At 45.3% G+C, this 19082-nt stretch overlaps 1 protein-coding gene across 1 annotated transcript in view; it reads left to right on the plus strand.

Annotated features, from left to right (window-relative positions):
* The first annotated feature begins 15241 nt into the window (after positions 1-15241).
* The window catches only part of MAP7D3 (MAP7 domain containing 3), a 57111-nt gene continuing 53270 nt past the window's right edge, over positions 15242-19082 (plus strand). The window contains exons 1-2 of the mRNA XM_082717598.1: positions 15242-15341; positions 15640-15706. The gene's annotated coding sequence lies outside the window, so the exon portion shown is untranslated. The remainder of the gene's footprint in view (positions 15342-15639; positions 15707-19082) is intronic.

Raw genomic sequence — 19082 nt, forward strand, 5'->3', positions numbered from 1 at the left:
GAATCTTACAGAACTATATTACAGAAGCTTGGCAGTAGGGCGCTGATGGGCCTTTTCTGATTTTAAATAAAATGCACTTCTGAATGATTTACTACTGATTTAAACATCTCTTTTCCTGTAGGATAATGCGACACATTGTATTTCTTACCACTTCTAAGTGGGATTTGGAGTGAATAGACCGGCTTTACATTTAAAGTAACAGAACCCAATTACAAAACCAAATGAATCTTGGGCTCGCTCCGAGCCCCAACCATTAATATAGTTCTTCATATTTACAAAGTGGTCTACTGCCATTCTCATTAGAATAATAACGGAATTTGTATGACTCGGATGGATTCCCCAAACTGCAAGCTTAGAAGTAGGGGATGTCTAAATCTTTTATGACTTGTAAGATGAAATTCAGCTTAAATTTACAGTGCTGGAGGAGGACCGGACTGAGAATCCATAAGTAGCTGTGGGACTGTATTTCTGTTCCTTCGTTTCCCTGGGCCTCAGTTTCCTTATCTGTAAAAATGGAGATAATAATCTGCCTATTTCCCAGAGCTGCTGTGGAAGAGGATCAAATGAGGTGATATTTCAAAGGCAATTTTCAAAGTCTAAAGTGCTATAGAAATGGATATGATTGCTATCTATAAAATGGAATTTTCAGTGGCAAACAATCCAATTTATATCTTTCTGGCATTTCCTCTAAACTTTCATAACAATTGCAAAGTATGTTTCAGAGACTTACCTGGCTCCCAGTAAATAACTCACGGGACACGCTACAGAATACTATGCAGCCACTAAAAGGAATCGGGTAAGTCTTAAGTCCATCAGGTATGAAAAGGTTGGGGGATGGGCACTGAGGACTTTCCTTTGTATAGCAGACAATTCTGTACTGCTTGGTCCTTGTATGGTTATCATTTGTTACATACGTGATTTTTATAATTGAAGGAGACAGGAAGGGAGGAAGGGAGGGGAGAGAGGAAGAAGACAAAACAGGATGGAAGAACGCAGACACAACAGGTTTCCTCTATAGCTAATACCGTTCTGTATGGTTTGAGAATTTTATACTAAACATGCATTACTTTCATATTTTTGCCAAAATGGGAGAAAGAAAAGAAGGAGGAAAAAAGAGAAAGAGAGAAAGAAAGGGTAGAGAGTAAGAACCTTTGTTTTATACTTCATACAGTCATAGGTAATTGGGTTCTTCTGTGAGGAATATGTGCTTTTTTCATCATTTAAAAAAAGGTAAAGGCAGGAAGAAAGGCAGGAGAGAAGGAAGGAAAGAGGGAGGGAGAGCAGAAGGAAGGAAGCGTAGAAGAGAGGAAGAAAGACACTTACCTGAGAGCTGGATTCCTTTAACTGCCCACCGTGTGTCACTATGGAGTCCAGAAGAATTTACTCTACGAATGACCAGGTCTGGTTTCCAAATCCCTATGCTTGATGTGAAATGGGACAAGCGAGATGCAGGAAGCCTCCTCATCAGCTGGTCCTGCCTCAGCCACTGGCTTGTTGTTCTGTTTTGTTTTTTGGTTTTTTTTTTTTTTTTTTTTTTTTCCTGGATCAACCCAGCCTCTCTGCTCTTAGCTTTATGGGGCTAATTGACCAGGGCAGATCCTCTTTCTGCCGCTGACAGTACGTCATGGGGCTGCTCTCCTGAGCATGAAATCAGCCTGAGCAAAGTTCTCAGGTTATTACATACCTACAATAACCCATTCATTTCAGGGTTCTTTCCCGGTGTTCACTAAGCATTATCTGCAGTTGCTAGTTGATTATCACTTTAATTAAATTGGATCTATTAAACTGGTACTTGCTCACTTATCCAAGGCTCATTTCACTTTATTGAGAAAATCGGGATTGGGGAGAGTGCTCAGAACTATGAGCAGAAATAGGGAGCCAAGGAAGTACCAGCACGTTCATGCCTCAGGCCTTCAGTGAGACAGAGGCAGCTTCTTACCCTCACTGCCAATCCATTCTTCAAGTTGCTTCGAAAGTAGATTTACAGAACTGGTTTTATGTCATTCTCAAGGTGGGGGAATGCAGCTTTTGCCCCCAGAGGTGTCCTTATAACCGTTTGGAATGATGGAAATATCGTCAAACCCCATCAAGCCTCCGGAGAGGATTCCCTCCAACCTCCCCGTTTCCAAGGTCAGGACCCAGAATTCAGAGGGTACCATGACTTGCTCAAGGTCACAGAGATTATGAGAGCAGGAGTTAGGACAGAGGGTCCTTGGTTCCCAGGCCAACGTGTTTTCCCCTCATCCACACCTTAAATGGGAAAATTCCGTCTAATGATGAACTGAGACAGCCTGTTATCTGTAGGCTAGTGGCTCTCCTGGGGGGGTGGGGAGGGGCAAGGGGAGGAGGGGGCATATAAGAATCATCCATTACTCATCTCCAAGCCCAGAAACTGTGAGTGGTGTGGATGAGAGCCCAGGCTTTCCAGAAAGGTAGACTAGAGTTTGATTCTCAGTTGTGTGATGCGGAGCCCCCAGCGTCCTCATTTGTAAACTGTGGCTAATGGCATTCCCGTCATATCCCTGTGATGATTATAGGAGACAGTGGATGTCAAGGGCTGAGCTCAGGGTCTGACCCGGGGTACCTGGGCCACTCACCGCTGCTTTCTCTTCCCACTGTGTGCAAGGCTGAGCTTTTGTGGCCCACAACCCACGTTGTCCACACAGCGTACGGGGGCGGGGGGGGGGCGGTGGCCAAGGATCATCTTCCCATTTCCTTGGCATTGGCTTCTACTTCACACCAGGTCTGCTCACTGGTCTGCCTCCCCCACCCCCACGACACTATGAGCTCTGGAAGGACAGAACTCCATGTTGTTCAGTGGCACACACACTGCCTGGCACAGAGGGAGGGCTTGTTGGATATTTAATAAACAAATGAATACATGACTATGCCTTCCCCCCACCCACTAAAGTGTGCCCTTGCTAAGGACAGGGAAGCCATCTCTGTTCCCCTCGGGCCCAGCCCCAGGAGCTGGCACAGTGCCAGGCACATAGTAGATGCTTTATGCATGTTTGTTGAACTGGAAAAGAATTTCAAGGAGAAGAATATATTCATATGTACTTGGATATGTTAGGAAAATTCTGTGGGAGAAGACCCTGATGAGAAGAGCTGATTCTAGAAAAGGAGACTGAGAAGGGTTTGGATGGGAGCGAAACTTACTTTTCTCTGCGTATGTTTTTGTCCTGCTAGAAGTTTCATCATTTGCATCTGTTACTTTTTCCCCAAAAATCACTATGTTTACTTTTTTTTTTAAAGATTTTATTTATTTATTTGACAGAGATAGAGATCACAAGTCAGCAGAGAGGCGGGCAGAGAGAGGGGGTGAGAAGCAGGTCCCCCGCTGAGCTGGGACCCCAACGTGGGGCTCAATCCCAAGACCCTGAGATCATGACCTGAGCCGAAGGCAGAGGCTCAACTCATTGAGCCAACCAGGTGCCCCACTATGTTTACTTTTTTTTTTTTTTAAGATCTTATTTATTTATTTGACAGAGGGAGAGAGATCACAAGTAGGCAGAGAGGCAGGCAGAGAGAGAGGAGGAAGCAGGCTCCCTGCTGAGCAGAGAGCCCAATATGGGGCTCCATCCCAGGACACTGGGATCATGACCCGAGCTGATAGCAGAGGCTTAACCCACTGAGCCACCCAGGCGCCCCCACTATGTTTACTTTTATTTAAAAATCCAATATAGTGCGGGATGCCCGGCTGGCTCAGTCTGCGGAGCATGTGACTCTTGATCTCAGGGTCAAGCCGCACACTGGGAGTAGAGCCCACTAAAAAAAAAAAAAAATCCAGTGTGGCACAAATGAAACAACTGGTTGAAAAATGAAACATGCATAAAAATGAAGAGGAAGAGGCTGGAAGTCTTTGGTCAGGAAAAAAAAATGCCACCTGAGGAGGGAGGGCTTCAGTGGTTATCTTCCACTCTCTGGAAGGTTAGAAGGAGAAAGTTGACCATCTGTTCTCTGTATCTACAGAGTAATAGGAAATGGGCTGAAATTGTAGTGGGAGATAAGAGTTAAACATAAGTAAGTCATTACTGCTGATAGGAGTTGATAAACACCAGAAAAGGCTGTCACGGGATGTGATGAGCCATCCTGGAAACTCGAAGGTCTAGAGAGCTCATGTGGCTCTGTTGATTTGCTTGTCCTCCCACAGAGCGAGATGGCTGAGCTTACTGAGACTCTGTCCCTGTTTCTGACGCTAGAAGAGACCTTTAATCTGGTGAAGGTCCGTGCTATTATCATTCCCTCTTCCCTTCCTGGTGTGACTATTACCAGGCCAACCGAGAGGCAGGTGATTTCCATCCAACATGGCCCCCAACCGCAAATTAGCCATTGAGTTTGGGTCTGAACCACAGAAATAAGGAAAGGATCCAATGCTGGAGGAAAAAATCATCAGTGTTGGGGACTTGCTAAGCGATTTTCAAGGGGAATTTTGATTAGGTCTGCCTGCTACCTTAAACACTCTCATCCAGCCGACTCCCTGCTGGTTGTCATTCCCATCGTAACTTCATAGATTTGCTACATAAGTGGGCGTCCTTTATCAACACATTTTTAGACATCACCTAAATGTGCATGCTTTTTTAAAAAAGATTTCATTTATTTGACAGACAGAGATCACAAGTAGGCAGAGAGAGAGGAAAGAAAGCAGCCTCACCACCGAACAGAGAGCCGAATGCGGGGCTCAATCCCAGGACCCTGGGATCATGACCTGAGCCGAAGGCAGAGGCTTTAACCCACTGAGCCACCCAGGTGCCCAATGTGCATGCTTTTAAACACAACATAGAAGGGACTGTACCACAAGAGAGGCAGCACAGCAGCGTAGTTAGTAAAAAAGACTCTGAAAGCAGACTGCTTGGGTTCTTTCTTGTCTCAACACCTCAGCTTCTTCCTCTGCAAAATGGGGATGTTGATGATGATGATGACGGAGATGATGCTGATGCTGATGATGACGATCGTATCCACATCGAGTATTTTTTTTAACATATAAATGAGGTAATATATGTAATGCACTTAGAATACTGCATGGTTCATAGTAAATTTATTTTTCGACCTCACCAGCATTTAGTCAAGAACACTTGATGAGGGGCACCTGGGTGGCTCAGTGGGTTAAGCCTCTGCCTTCAGCTCAGGTCATGATCTCAGAGTCCTGGGATCGAGTCCCGCATCGGGCTCTCTGCTCAGCAGGGAGCCTGCTTCCCTTCCTCTCTCTCTGCCTGCCTCTCTGCCTGCTTGTGATCTCTGTCTGTCAAATAAATAAATAAAATCCTTTAAGAAAAAAAAAGAACACTTGATGAGTCTAAGATGCTGGCAATTTGGCAGTAAACAAAACAGATAACTCTCTCTCCTCAAAAAATTTATGTTCGGATGTTCTAGAAACAGAGCTGAGGTCAGTGTGCCAGGAGCAGAACAAGGTAAGGGGACCACAGTGAGAGGAGAGCCAGAGCACACACACAGGCTCTGGTGGGCCATTTTCAGAACTTTGACCTTATTCTGGAGAAACAGAGAGCCATCCTTGCAGAGTTTCGTTTGTTTGTTTGTTTGTTTGTTAACATGTGACTTCAAAAGGACATCAAACCTGAGGAAGAAAGTTGTAAGAAAATTGCAATTAAGGTTCCCTGGGTGGCTCAGTGGGTTAAAGCCTCTGCCTTCAGCTCAGGTCATGATCCCAAGGACCTGAGTTCAGGCCCCGCATCGGGCTCTCCGCTCAACAGGGAGCCTGCTTCCTCCTCTCTCTCTGCCTGCCTCACTGCCTACTTGTGATCTTTATATGTCAAACAAATAAATAAAATCTTTAAAACAAACAACAAAAAAAGAAATTTGACCTTCTCCCCTAACATTTTGACAGTAAAAAAAGAGAACAGTTTGTTAAAGGAATGAAAGCCAACCATCAGCCTACTTGTGCTTTCTGTCTGTCACATAAATAAATTAAATCTTTTTTTAAAAATTGCAATTAGTTAACATTTTGACTTGCCGGATCATCTCTCTTTACTTTTTTTTTTAAACACTTCAGCGGTGGCACATGGGATACATGATCTCAAGGTTGTGAGTTCGAGCCCCACATTGGGGGTGGAGAATACTTGAAAAGAAAGTTCCTCTTTAAAAAAAAATACTTAAGAGTAAATTGGAGCTCCGGTGCCCTTTTACCCCAAACACCTCAGCTGGCATTTTCCTAAGAACAGAAAGAGTTTCTTACATAGCCACAGTATAATTATCAAAATTGGGCAATTTACCTTGATGTAATTCCATCCCCTCTATGATCCATGTTAACATTAAGCTACTGCCTCACTACGATCATCTATCGAAGCCTTACCCTCTGATCCAGGAGCAATCAAGGATGCCCAGTTGTTTGTAGCTGTCATTATGTCTTAGTGCACTTTAATCTGGAAATATTCTTCAGACTTACCTTGACTTCCATGACATCAACATTTTTGAAGTGTACAGGACAGCCATTTTACAGAAAATCCCTCAGTTTGGGTTTGTCTAATCTTTCCTCCTAGTTCCGGTGATGTATTTCCGGCAGGAAGAACACAAAAGGGTTGTTGTGTCCTCAGGGCATCATGAAGACACAGGATGTCACTCTGTCCCATGACTGAAGATGCAAAATTTGATCAGTTGGTTAAGATGGACATTCACCAGATTCCTCCTGAAATCTGAGAAGTTTTAATTTTTCCACTTGTAATTCACAAGTGATCTACAGGAAATTACTTAGAGTCTGCTTAGATTTATTTACTTAAGAGTAAATACCCTGTTCCTCCCTGTCTTAGTCTTCTTGAGCTACTATAACAAAATACCAGAGACAGGGTAACTTATAAACAACACACGTTTATTTCTCACAGTTCTATAGACTGGGAAGTGCAGGATCAAGACACTGGCCAATTCAGCATCTGGTGACAGCCCACCTTGTGGCTCACAGATGGCCATTTCTTGCTGGGTCCACACATGGCAGAAGGAACTGGGAAGCTATTGGGGGGGGGGTCTAATCCCATTCAAGAGGGCTTCATCCTAATGACCTCCCAAAGGCCTCCAAATACTGTCACAGTGGGGATTGGGATTTTGACATATAAACTTTGGTTCCTCTGAATTCTGTTAACAATAGTGGAATTAAAACTAAAAAAAAAAAAGCATGGCATTGCAAAGAAAGCCCTTCCAGAGCCGGGTCCCAGTGGACTTCTTCCTCTTCCTCCCCTACTGCTCCATGTCCTCAAGTCCTATACTTAGCCTATAGTGAACCATTTAGAAATCCAAGCCATTGTGGGACGAGAGTTCCTCTCCTTTGGTGCCATCTTTCTGGACTTCTAGGAGAGATAAAAGTCACCTTTTCAGCTCCCTTTTGTCCTAATGTATCAAGGGTAATAATTGGCCCTGTTGATAAAAGTGAAGCCCCAATACCCAAGTGCTGGCATCCCTAAGGCTTTGCGATGGTAGGATTCCCAGGAAAGCAAAGGCCTGCTTAGACCACCCTGGGGATATGGGTAGACCCGAGCTCAAAGGAACCTGGAGCACAAGGAAGAAGGAGACAGTCTTAGTTAACTAGGAGAGACAATTCAGTTGAGTTTTGAGGCTTCTATAAGGGCACACCTTATCCCTTAGTGACCTCCAGATCTTTTATAAATTTTTTGAATGTAACCTTTACACCCAGCATGGGGCTTGAACACACAACCCAGGGTCAGAAGCTGCATGCTCTACTGTGTCCTCCAGATCTTCTTTTTTCTTCTTTTTCTTCTTATCTGACAGTGAGCTGAGAACTTCCAAGTCAGTCACACCCCTCACCTCAGCTGAAAAACTGTGTAAGATACTTTAAGTTCATCCTCCTGCAAAGGTCTATAGCTTCCTGGGGCGCCTGGGTGGCTCAGTGGGTTAAGCCTCTGCCTTTGGCTCAGGTCATGATCTCGGGGGTCTGAGGATCGAGCCCCACATCAGGCTCTCTGCTCAGCAGGGAGCCTGCTTTCCCCTCTTTCTCTGCCTGCCTCTCTGCCTAATTTTTTTTTTCTTAAGATTTTATTTATTTATTTGACACAGAGAGAGAGATCACAAGTAGGCAGTGAGGCAGGCAGAGAGAGAGAAGGAGGCAGGCTCCCCGCTGAGCAGAGAGCCTGATGCAGGACTCGATCCCAGCACCCTGAGATCATGACCTGAGCCTAAAGCAGAGGCTTTAACCTACTGAGCCACCCAGGTGCCCCCTCTCTGCCTATTTGTGATCTCTCTCTCTCTCTCTCTCTGTCAAATAAATAAATAAAATCTTTTTTAAAAGAAGGTCTATCACTTCCTGAAACATTTCTTTCAGGGTTTTTTTTTTTAAGATTTTATTTATCCATTGGACAGACAGTAGTAGTAGACACAAGTAGGCAGAGAGGCAGGCAGAGAGAGAGGAAGGGAAGCAGACTCCTCGCTGAGCAGAGAGCCCGATGCGGGGCTCAATCCCAGGACCCTGGGATCATGACCTGAGCCGAAGCAGAGGCTTTAACCCACTGAGCTACCCAGGCGCCCCTTTCAGGGCTTTTGGAGATGAGTCTCATTAGCAGCTCTCAGGTCCCACCAAAGTTCTCTGGTGTTCAGCGCCCTCCTGTTGAAGGCCACTAGGAACACATCTGTATTTGAACAAGTTGCCTTCATTACTTGTTGCAACAAGAGAGAACACAAGCAGTGGACGAATTGTGAGGTATCTCAGCAAAAGAGAGTTAGGAAAGACTTCTGACAGGATTTGGGCTTTGGTTGGGGAATCTGCGGATGGTATAAGGAAGCAAGAGTTTGCTTTAGGTTAGCGGCCGGCCAAAAGCAGGGACAATTGCATGACTGGGCATCTCAGTAAGTCTGATCTACAGAGAGAACCCACTACCGCAGGAATAAAGCTGTAGTTGTCCCCTCTGACCCACAGGGGATCCGTTCCAAGATCTCCAGTGGATGCCTGAAACCATGGACAGTATCGAACCCTACATAGACCATGTTTGTTCCTACACATATATATATCTATGACAGTGTTTAATTTATATATTGGGCATGGGAAGAGATGAACAACAATAACTAATAATAAAATAGAACAATGATGACAATACACTGTAATAAAAGTTCTGTGAATGTAGTCTCTCTCTCTCTTTCTCTTAAAATATCTTATTGTCCTCTTTTTTGTGATGACGTGAGATGTGAGACGCAGTGAGATGAATGACGTGGGCATTGTCACGCAGCGTCAGGCTACTGGGGACCTTCTCATGATTCATCAGGAGGGTCATCTGCTTCTCGACTATGGTTGACCATGGGTAACAAACTGTGGAAAGCAGAACTGAGGACAAAGAGGGGTTCCTTTACCTTAATTTGTAGAGAGGCAGCAGTCACTCACAATAACCAGGAGAGGGAGATGTTTGGCACTTTGCGGGCTACAGGGTAATCTTGTTTTTGTCTCTACTTAAACAGAATTGTGAAACAGCCTTGTTTGATCTTACTCTATCGTGATCTTAGAGTAACCTTGGCTGACACCGGTTTTCTGTAAGATTGTTTGTGTCTAACGGGAGAATAACGTAGTCTAGCGGTGAGTACCGAGCCAGCTTGTACCAACACTCAGGCCTCTCTGTGAGCATTAGACCACTGCCTGGATGACAGGGCTGCTTTTTTCTCTCTTGGCCAAGGACAGATGAAGTCCAGCTACAGGCCATTTCTCCATGACACCCAGATTTCCCTACTGCTGGTCAGGGTGGCAATCTAGAAAACGTAGTCTGTAGTCGGGCTGGGGTTAGTCTTTCCCTCCTGCTTGCTGTGGGAAGAACTGTTGCATTCTCTGAGATCAAAATGACTGCACAGGGGAGCCTGGATGGCTCAGTGGTTTAAAGCCTCTGCATTCTGTTCAGGTCATGATTCCAGGGTTCTGGGATCGAGCCCCACATAAGGTTCTCTGCTCAGTGGGGAGCCTGCTTCCTCCTCTCTCTCTCTGCCTGCCTCTCTGCCTGCTTGTGATCTCTGTCTGTCAAATAAATAATAAAACCTTTTAAAAAAATGACTACACAGTAATAACTCAGTGTCCTAAGACTGGGAGGTTTGCATCAGCCAATGTAACACAAGCAATTATCCAAAGCGAGTATCAGTAACAAGTCTTGAAGTTAGGGGCTTAGATTATGAAACCCAGCTAATGAAAACATGCCGCAGAATCCAATCAAGTCTGTGTTCGACTAGAAGGTGGCTTTTTTCTTTAGCTTAGTCACAAACTCTTTTGCCTGCCCTGTACTATTTACATAAGCATAACAAGTGGTATTTGCTATAGTACAAACTCTCCCTTGGCTGGCTAAGAGGAAATCAGAGGCTAGGTGATCATTTGTGACAACACCAGCTAATTAATTTAGATGAGTCTGTTGGGCTTCCAAAGCAGAAGTGTGTCATTTATTATTTCTATCAGTGGCAGGGACAAGTTTGGGACCACTTATCTAGATCTACTTCCACCCCCTTACAGAATTGCAGCTCACGGTGTAGGCATGATTATAAGTTCTCTTGAATAACCTGTTTTTGCTTCATGTGGGAGGCTTCTGGGTGTCCTCCTCAAGGTGTAGGGCTGATATCCTCATAAAAGTGGTACTCTAGGAGCACAGATTATATTACACTTGTAACAATTGGTGGCACCTGGGTGGCTCAGTCTGTTAAGCACCTGCCTTCAGCTCAGGTTGTGATCCCAGGGTCCAGGGATCAAACCCCATGTCAGGCTTCCTGCTCAGCCAGGAGCCAGCTTCTCCCTCTCTGCGGCTCTCCCTGCTTATGCTCCCTCTCTGTCAAACAAATAAGTAAAATGGTGTGTGTGTGTGTGTGTGTGTGTGTGTGTGTGTGTGTGTGTGTATGTTACATTTATGTAAATAGTACAGGGCAGTCATATATATATATATTCCAATGGGAGTAAGCCAATTTATGTCCCTGGAGATGAACAAATCCCTTTAGTGGAGTTAAACAGTTCTTCCAAAGTAAGTTGAAAAGATCAGACCATTGCAACAGGAAAATCCCCAATATCATTGCCTACTCCTGATTGACCAGGACTTGATAAGATCCTAAGGACTTCAGCAGAAGCATTTTGTTTATGTGAGGTCAAGGTCCAATTTTTAAAAGACCAAAGGTCAGAGTTAACACTGGGAAGGAAACCAGAAGGGACCTGTCAAAGAGAGGCTTCCTCCAAGGTATTTAAAGGCATAGCTATTAAATTTTTGTCAGCAGTGATAGTCAAAGGGTAACAGATACGCCAGTCCATGAAATTCAGGGCAGTGGGTACAGAAAAAAAACATGACGGAGTTCAAGTTTTTTCTTAAGAGGCAGAAGGAGACGTAAGGAAGCAAAATAATCAGATGGAGACCAGGGATGTCACATCTAGAGGGCATCAAAGTAGAGTAATAAGCAAGGTTAGTAGGAGAATAAAAGAACAAAAAGAGTGTTGGAGAATCAGAAAATTAATCTTGTTCAGTTATCTTGGGCAGAAGCTGTCCGCCTCTCAAGTCAGCAGCTTCTGGAGATTCCCAAGAATCCGAAGATGAAGGTCTCTGGGCGGAACGGATGTCTGGTGATCAGGATGGAGCGACACACATCTTTTGAGCTGGAAACGGCAAACCCAAGGATCAATACCTTGAGTGTCTACTGCTATGACAGCTGTTAACAGGACCTGATAAGGTCTTTTCTGTGAAGGCTCAAGAGCAGTTTTTCTCCAGTCTTTTCCAAAAGACAAACTATCCAGCTGCCTAGGTAGATATTTGGAAATGTGGCTGGCACCTGTCGGCGATAAAGCCGGAAGTATGGTTTGAATGTCTCGCAAGAACTAATCATGTCTGCTTGTAATAGGATAGAATCCAAGGCTAGGGAGGGGGTAAAATTCCCAAACACATAGGGCTTATTATGTCAATAGTCCTTATTAGTTCATGAGATAACTTGTGGGTCCCAGAGGGTGCTGACCTTACAGATATTAAAGCTAATGGTAGGGACACCTGGGTGGCTCAGTTGGTTGGACGACTGCCTTCGGCTCAGGTCATGATCCTGGAGTCCCGGGATCGAGTCCCGCATTGGGCTCCCAGCTCCACGGGGAGTCTGCTTCTCTCTCTGACCTTCTCCTCGCTCATGCTCTCTCTCACTGTCTCTCTCTCAAATAAATAAATAAAAATAAAAAATCTTACCAAAAAAATCATTTAAAGCTAATGGTAATACCTGAAGCCGTAGAAGTGTTAAGGTTTCTGAGCTTTGCTAGTTTTACTATTGGAGTTCCATTAATTCTATTTACTTTTTATAGGACTGTGGATGATAAGGACAGTGGACTTTCTGGGTAAAAGGGAGACATTTACAGAGTTCCTTAATAACAGCTTGTGAGTAAGTTTCCCAGTCACCAGAGAGATAAGTTGGAATGCCCCAGATTGGGAAAAAATGAAATCAGCATTTTATTTTGTCGTATTTAGGGCCGGTTATGTATTGAATAGTGACCCCAAAATTCACAAGTTGAAGTCCTAACCCCCAGGACCTCAGAACGTGATCTTATTTGCAGATAGGGCCTTTGCAGAAATAATTAGCTAAGTTAAAATGAGGTCATCAGGGTAGGCCCTAATCCACTATGACCAGTGTCCTTACAAGAAGGAGAGACTTGGACACAGAAACAGGCACACAGAAAGGGAAATTGATGTGAAAAAAAAAAAAAAACCATAGGGAAAGGCAGCCAGCTACAAGTCAAGGAGGGAGGCCTGGAGCAGACCCTTCCCTCACAGCCTCAGGAGAAAGCAACCCAGGGTACCTGGCCAGCCCAGTCTGTGGAGCTGCAACTCTTAATCTCAAGGTTGTGAGTTCAAGCCCCATGTTGGGCAGAGCGCTAACTTCGCTCAGTCAACAGTGCAAGAAGAAAAACCAACCCTGCCTTCGTCTTGATTTCAGACTTCTTGCCTTCAGAACTGTGAGACAACCAATCTCTGTTATGTAAGCTATCCAATGTATGGTACCTTAGTACACAGCCCTAGGACACAAAAACAGGGCGGTACTCTCTCACAGGCAGAGCATTAACCCACCCTGAAAACAATGACCAGACATATTTATAGCCTACCAAGGAGACATTTGTATAAAGTCTATTCAGAGGGGCACCTGGGTGGCTCAGTGGGTTAAGCCTCTGCCTTTGGCTCAGGTCATGGTCTCAGGGTCCTGGGATTGGGCCCTGCATTGGGCTCTCTGCTCAGCGGGGAGCCTGCTTCCCCCTCTCCCTCTGCCTGCCTCTCTGTCTATTTGTGATCTCTGTCAAATACATTTAAAAAATCTTTTTTTTAAAAAACCCTCTTTATAAAAAGAATAAATAAATGAAGTCTATTTGGAGGTGTTCAAAGGACCCTCCAGGCTTTGCTACCTGTCCATGACCCACTTTACTGTTTAACCAGGACTAGCTTGTTAGCTGCTAGGGCATGTTTTGGAAACAATTTGACAATACCTCTAAAATTACCCCATGGATGGTAATGTAATATGGCCAATTTATCTCTGCCGTTGTGGATAATATCATGAAGAATTCTTGCTAAAATCCATTTGAAAGGCTACCAAGTAAGCACACTGACAAGTGCCAAATATTCTCTTTAAGCAATGAGGCTTCAAGTATTTCCCAGGTATCTTTTTTCCAAATTAAAGGCTTCTCTCCGGCAGTTAACAACAGTTAATGGCAATCTGTCTCTGACAGTTAACAACAATCTCAGAAGATCTATTAATTCCTTCAATGTCGTCTCCTTTCTGAGTGATTGCAGGAGCAATTATCTGGGCCAAAGCTGCTTGTCTAGCGTAGCGGTCAGCTAAGGTTTTCTTAGAAGACCCTGGGTCCTTGCACTTTGAACTGCGCTCCTCTTTTATTATAGTTCTTGACTTGGTCCATTTTTACAGGTGTTTCTGTCAAGGTCAGTAAACCTCTTTGTTTCAAAGCATTTCAAAGTCAGATTAACCTAAAACCATATGCTATCAATATAAACCTTTGTCTCTTGGCATTTGGTCAATTTAGGAAAAGACCACCAATTTAGCTCTTAGGACTCATTTAATTTCTCTGGTAAGTTTATATTTTAAGAGTAAATTTAAGTCTACAATAACACATCCTGTTTGTCAATTTCGGGTTTTTGCTTTTCATGTATGAACAATTAACAAGCAAAGTTAAATTGGCATTACTCAAGGGAGTCTCTAGACGGTCTGTGCAGTGTATGGGTAGTTGCTTGTTATTTTTTTTTTTTAACAGAGACAAGCAGTTTCAGGGTTTCCTTTTTCAGGCAAAGGAAGGAAGTTGGGTTTATAGTGCTGTAGCAATGGACAGTGGTGTCCGAAGGAGAAGGGAACACCCAATGGGAGGTAGGTAACAAGCTTAAAAGCAGTGAGCATTGTTTTAGAGAGAAAGAGAGAGAGTAAGCCTATGTAAGCAGGGGGGAGAGGCAGAGAAAGAGGGAGAGAGAATCTTTTCTTCTTTTAAGATTTTATTTATTTTATTTGACAGAGAGAGACCGTGAGAGAGGGAACACAAGCAGGAGGAGTGGGAGAGGGAGAAGCAGGCCTCCCGCTGAGCAGAGAGCTCCATGGGCCACTCGATCCCAGAACCCCAGGAACATGACCCAAGCCTGAATACAGATGCTTAACAACTGAGCCACCGAGGTGCCCAAGGTAGAGAATATCTTAAGCCAGTCCCATGCTCAGTGCAGAGCCTGATACAGGGCTTGATCTCAGACCATGATTGGAGCAGACATCAAGAGTCAGTCCCTTAACCGATTGAGCCACCCAGGCACCCACAAGTGACCACTGTTTTTTATTTAATACAAGAAGGGTATGTTTTTTAGCACAAAAGCATGAAGAGCCATTAGGTTTAATTAGAACTAACTTAACTGAAGTTTCATGTTTAGCTACTGCTAGTATAGCTCTGAAACTAGGGGTATGTGGCTTGGCTATGGGGTCTGATGAAAAACTGAAATAAGCAATAGGCCTCTGAAGAGTGTCATGGAGCTTGTCAGGCAGCAGCTCCAGTGCCAGTTCACACACTTTATGAACAGAAAGAGTGATGGGATTGTGAATCCAGAATTCTGAACAAGTTTGTGGGAACATTATTGTATCAGTCTTTGTGCTTATACGTAACTATGTTTCCACTACCTTGAAAAGTATTCAGTCATTGAAATACATCCATCTACAAGTAGTCCTGGTCCACCTATGTCATAGTGCAGGCTAGGTCATAGTGGGGTGATTAGCACACAATAGGGCAATCTGGGTGGGGCTAGGGTATAAATACTGGTGGACTCCCTGGGACAGCTCAGACACTGGAGAAGAGCCTTGATGAAGACGTCTGGAACCCACCTTCGTGGAGGCAAGGCTTGTACCCAGAGAACGAACAACATCCATCCAACTACCAGGTGAGTAGTCCCATCAGAAAATCAAGGTAATGGCAGAGGTGGAAGATAGGGAACAAATAGGGCTTAGAGGTGCAACTTAGAGGTGAAAGAGACTATTTTCTTTACTATTTCTTTATTCATTTATTCTATTTGTTCCACAATGAATTGGAGATAGTTTATAAGGACTCATTCAATATAGCGATTTTTTTCCCAATATAGCCATCTAAACAAATTTTAGAGGGCCAAGGGATAAATGTACTAAGCTGGTAAACTAGTTAAAGATCCAGTACTAACACTGATGCTCTGTTCAAACACACAGCAAAGGGGAACATTTCAACCCGGAGCAAGAGGGCTCCGAAGAAGACGGTGAAGCTGGCGTTGGAAGGGTAAGTAGCACTCGAATGGGTGTAGATGAAGTAAAGTGAGTTCAGGCCCCGGGGGAGCCCTGATACCTATGTGCCCACAGCGGAGGTGGTGGGGAGAAGCCTTGGTGGGGGCGTGGAGGGGACCGAGCAAGCCACATGGGATCCTGAAAGCCTGCTAAAGAACAAGACTGGGCTCCTTTGTAAAGGTACAGCAGTTTCCAAAGGCGCCAAGGTATGAAAAACTGAGATACAGCATAGAAAATGTCGGACTCATAAGGTAAGCAACTTATCTCCATGTAACTGCACATAAATCCCTGGGTATGGGAACAGGCAGAGACAAGTATCTTCAACAAGGGTTACCTGGTTACTGTGATGTAAGAAGTCTATGACATCACACCATAGCAGCAGGGACAGGGTGGGGATACCAGGGTGGGAAATACTTCGGGGACCTCTTAATTGATAGTGACCCATTTATTTGCATTTTTGCCCCCAAGGGAAGCTGTTCAGAGAGGGAGATACATTTCCTGACATTACTATTCAGGTGTCAGCACAAGGTGTTCTCTTGAGTGGCTGAGGGACCCATGGGAGAAAGGAGCCATGATGCCTCCATGGTGAGGCATTGATGACCTAACAAACTAAGGACTCCCATTGGTGGAAGCTGGCCAATGGCTGCTTCCTACCTAATCACATACTCTGTATCAGCAACCAGTGGGCTTGATTGCCACTAAAGCACCCATATCATAGGGTAGGACTGTAAAGAGGAATAAAGAGGGACCTAGAAGTTAGTGCTCCCCACCCCACCTCACACACTGAATCTTGCTTGTTCTGGGGGAGGAAACAGGGTAGCATTAATAATCCCTAACATCACTTTTAACACGTCAGCACCAGATTTTGTCACAATAGATGTAGGACTCCTGGAGGGCAGTGGGAGAGGGAGGGGGAGGAGTCATGATGCCTCCATTGTGAGGCACTGATGGCCTGGCAAACAAAGGTCACCCATTGGTGGAAGCTGGTCAATGGCTGCCCTTCTACTTAATCACACCCTCAGGATCAGCTGACGATGTCCTTGACTCCCACCTCAGTACCAGTATCACAAGGTAAGACTGCTAAGAGGATGGCCCTGGAAGGGGGTGTTCCTCTCCCACTACCTTTCCACCTCACACACTGAATCCTGCTCTAGGGGAAGGAATGGAATGTAGCCTTAGTTATTCCGACGTCACGAATCACATTGGTGGGGGCAGTCATGTGGCCTCCATTGTGAGGCATTGATGACGCCTTACAGTAAGGCCTCCCATTGGTGGAAGCTGGCCAATGGCTGCCCTTCTACTTAAGCACACCCTCAGGATCAGCAGACAATGTACTCAGTTACCACCCAAGCATTCCATAATCACAGGGTCAAGCCATTAAGAGGAATAGGGGTGACTTTAGAAGGTGGAAGGCCCCCATGACAGCCATATGTGCCAGGTTTCATCCTAGGAAAAGGACTTGAGAGGATGGCAGAAAACGTCCCTTACGTCACTATTCACATGTCAATACAAGGTGCTGTCTGATTGGCTAATGCATTCACGTAGAGGCAGGTGATGCCTCTATTGTGAGGTGTTGCCACTCGCTGAAACCAAGGTCTCCCATTGGTGGAAGCTGGCCAACGGCTGCCCTTCTACTTAAGCACACCCTCAGGATCAGCTGACGATGTCCTTGACTCCCACCTCAGCTCCCATATCATACAGAAAGACTGTTAAGAGGCATAGGGATGGCCCTGGAAAGTAGTGTTCCTCTCCCACTACCTTTCCACCTCACACACTGAATCCTGCTCTAGGGGAAGGAATGGAGAGTAGCCTTAGTTAATTGCGACATCACGACTCACATTGGTGGGGGTGGCAGTCATGATGCCTCCATTGTGAGGCATTGATGACCCCTCACAGTAAGGCCTCCCATTGGTGGAAGCTGGCCAATGGCTGCCCTTCTACTTAAGCACACCCTCGGGATCAGCTGACAATGTACTCAGTTACCACCCAAGCATTCCATAATCACAGGGTCAAGCCATTAAGAGGAATAGGGGTGGCCTTAGAAGGCGGTAGGCCCCCAAGACAGCCATATGTGTCAGGTTTCATGCTAGGAAAAGGACTTGAGAGGATGGCAGAAATCGTCCCTTACGTCACTATTCACATGTCAATACAAGGTGCTGTCTGATTGGCTAAAGCATCCACGTAGAGGCAGGTGATGCCTCTATTGTGAGGTGTTGCCACTTGCTGAAACCAAGGTCTCCCATTGGTGGAACCTGGTCAATGGCTGCCCTTCTACCTAAGCACACCCTCAGGATCAGCTGACGATGTCCTTGACTCCCACCTCAGCTCCCATATCATACAGAAAGACTGTTAAGAGGCATAGGGATGGCCCTGGAAAGTAGTGTTCCTCTCCCACTACCTTTCCACCTCACACACTGAATCCTGCTCTAGGGGAAGGAATGGAGAGTAGCCTTAGTTATTCCGACGTCACGACTCACATTGGTGGGGGCAGTCATGATGCCTCCATTGTGAGGCATTGATGACCCTCATTGTAAGGCCTCCCATTGGTGGATGCTGGCCAATGGCTGCCCTTCTACTTAAGCACACCCTCAGGATCAGCAGGCAATGTACTCAGTTACCACCCAAGCATTCCATAATCACAGGGTCAAGCCATTAAGAGGAATAGGGGTGACCTTAGAAGGTGGAAGGCCCCCATGACAGCCATATGTGCCAGGTTTCATCCTAGGAAAAGGACTTGAGAGGATGGCTGAAATCGTCCCTTACGTCACTATTCACATGTCAATACAAGGTGCTGTCTGATTGGCTAAAGCATCCACGTAGAGGCAGGTGATGGCTCTATGTGAGGTGTTGCCACTCGCTGAAACCAAGGTCTCCCATTGGTGGAAGCTGTCCAACGGCTGCCCTTCTACCTAAGCACACGTTCAGGATCAGCTGACGATGTCCTTGACTCCCACCTCAGCTCCCATATCATACAGAAAGACTGTTAAGAGGCATAGGGATGGCCCTGGAAAGTAGTGTTCCTCTCCCACTACCTTTCCACCTCACACACTGAATCCTGCTCTAGGGGAAGGAATGGAGAGTAGCCTTAGTTAATTGCGACATCACGACTCACATTGGTGGGGGTGGCAGTCATGATGCCTCCATTGTGAGGCATTGATGACCCCTCACAGTAAGGCCTCCCATTGGTGGAAGCTGGCCAATGGCTGCCCTTCTACTTAAGCACACCCTCAGGATCAGCAGACAATGTACTCAGTTACCACCCAAGCATTCCATAATCACAGGGTCAAGCCATTAAGAGGAATAGGGGTGGCCTTAGAAGGTGGTAGGCCCTCAAGACAGCCATATGTGTCAGGTTTCATCCTAGGAAAAGG

This window comes from Mustela nivalis (genome assembly GCF_964662115.1).
Source record: "Mustela nivalis genome assembly, chromosome: X".
Classification (NCBI taxonomy): domain Eukaryota; kingdom Metazoa; phylum Chordata; class Mammalia; order Carnivora; family Mustelidae; genus Mustela; species Mustela nivalis.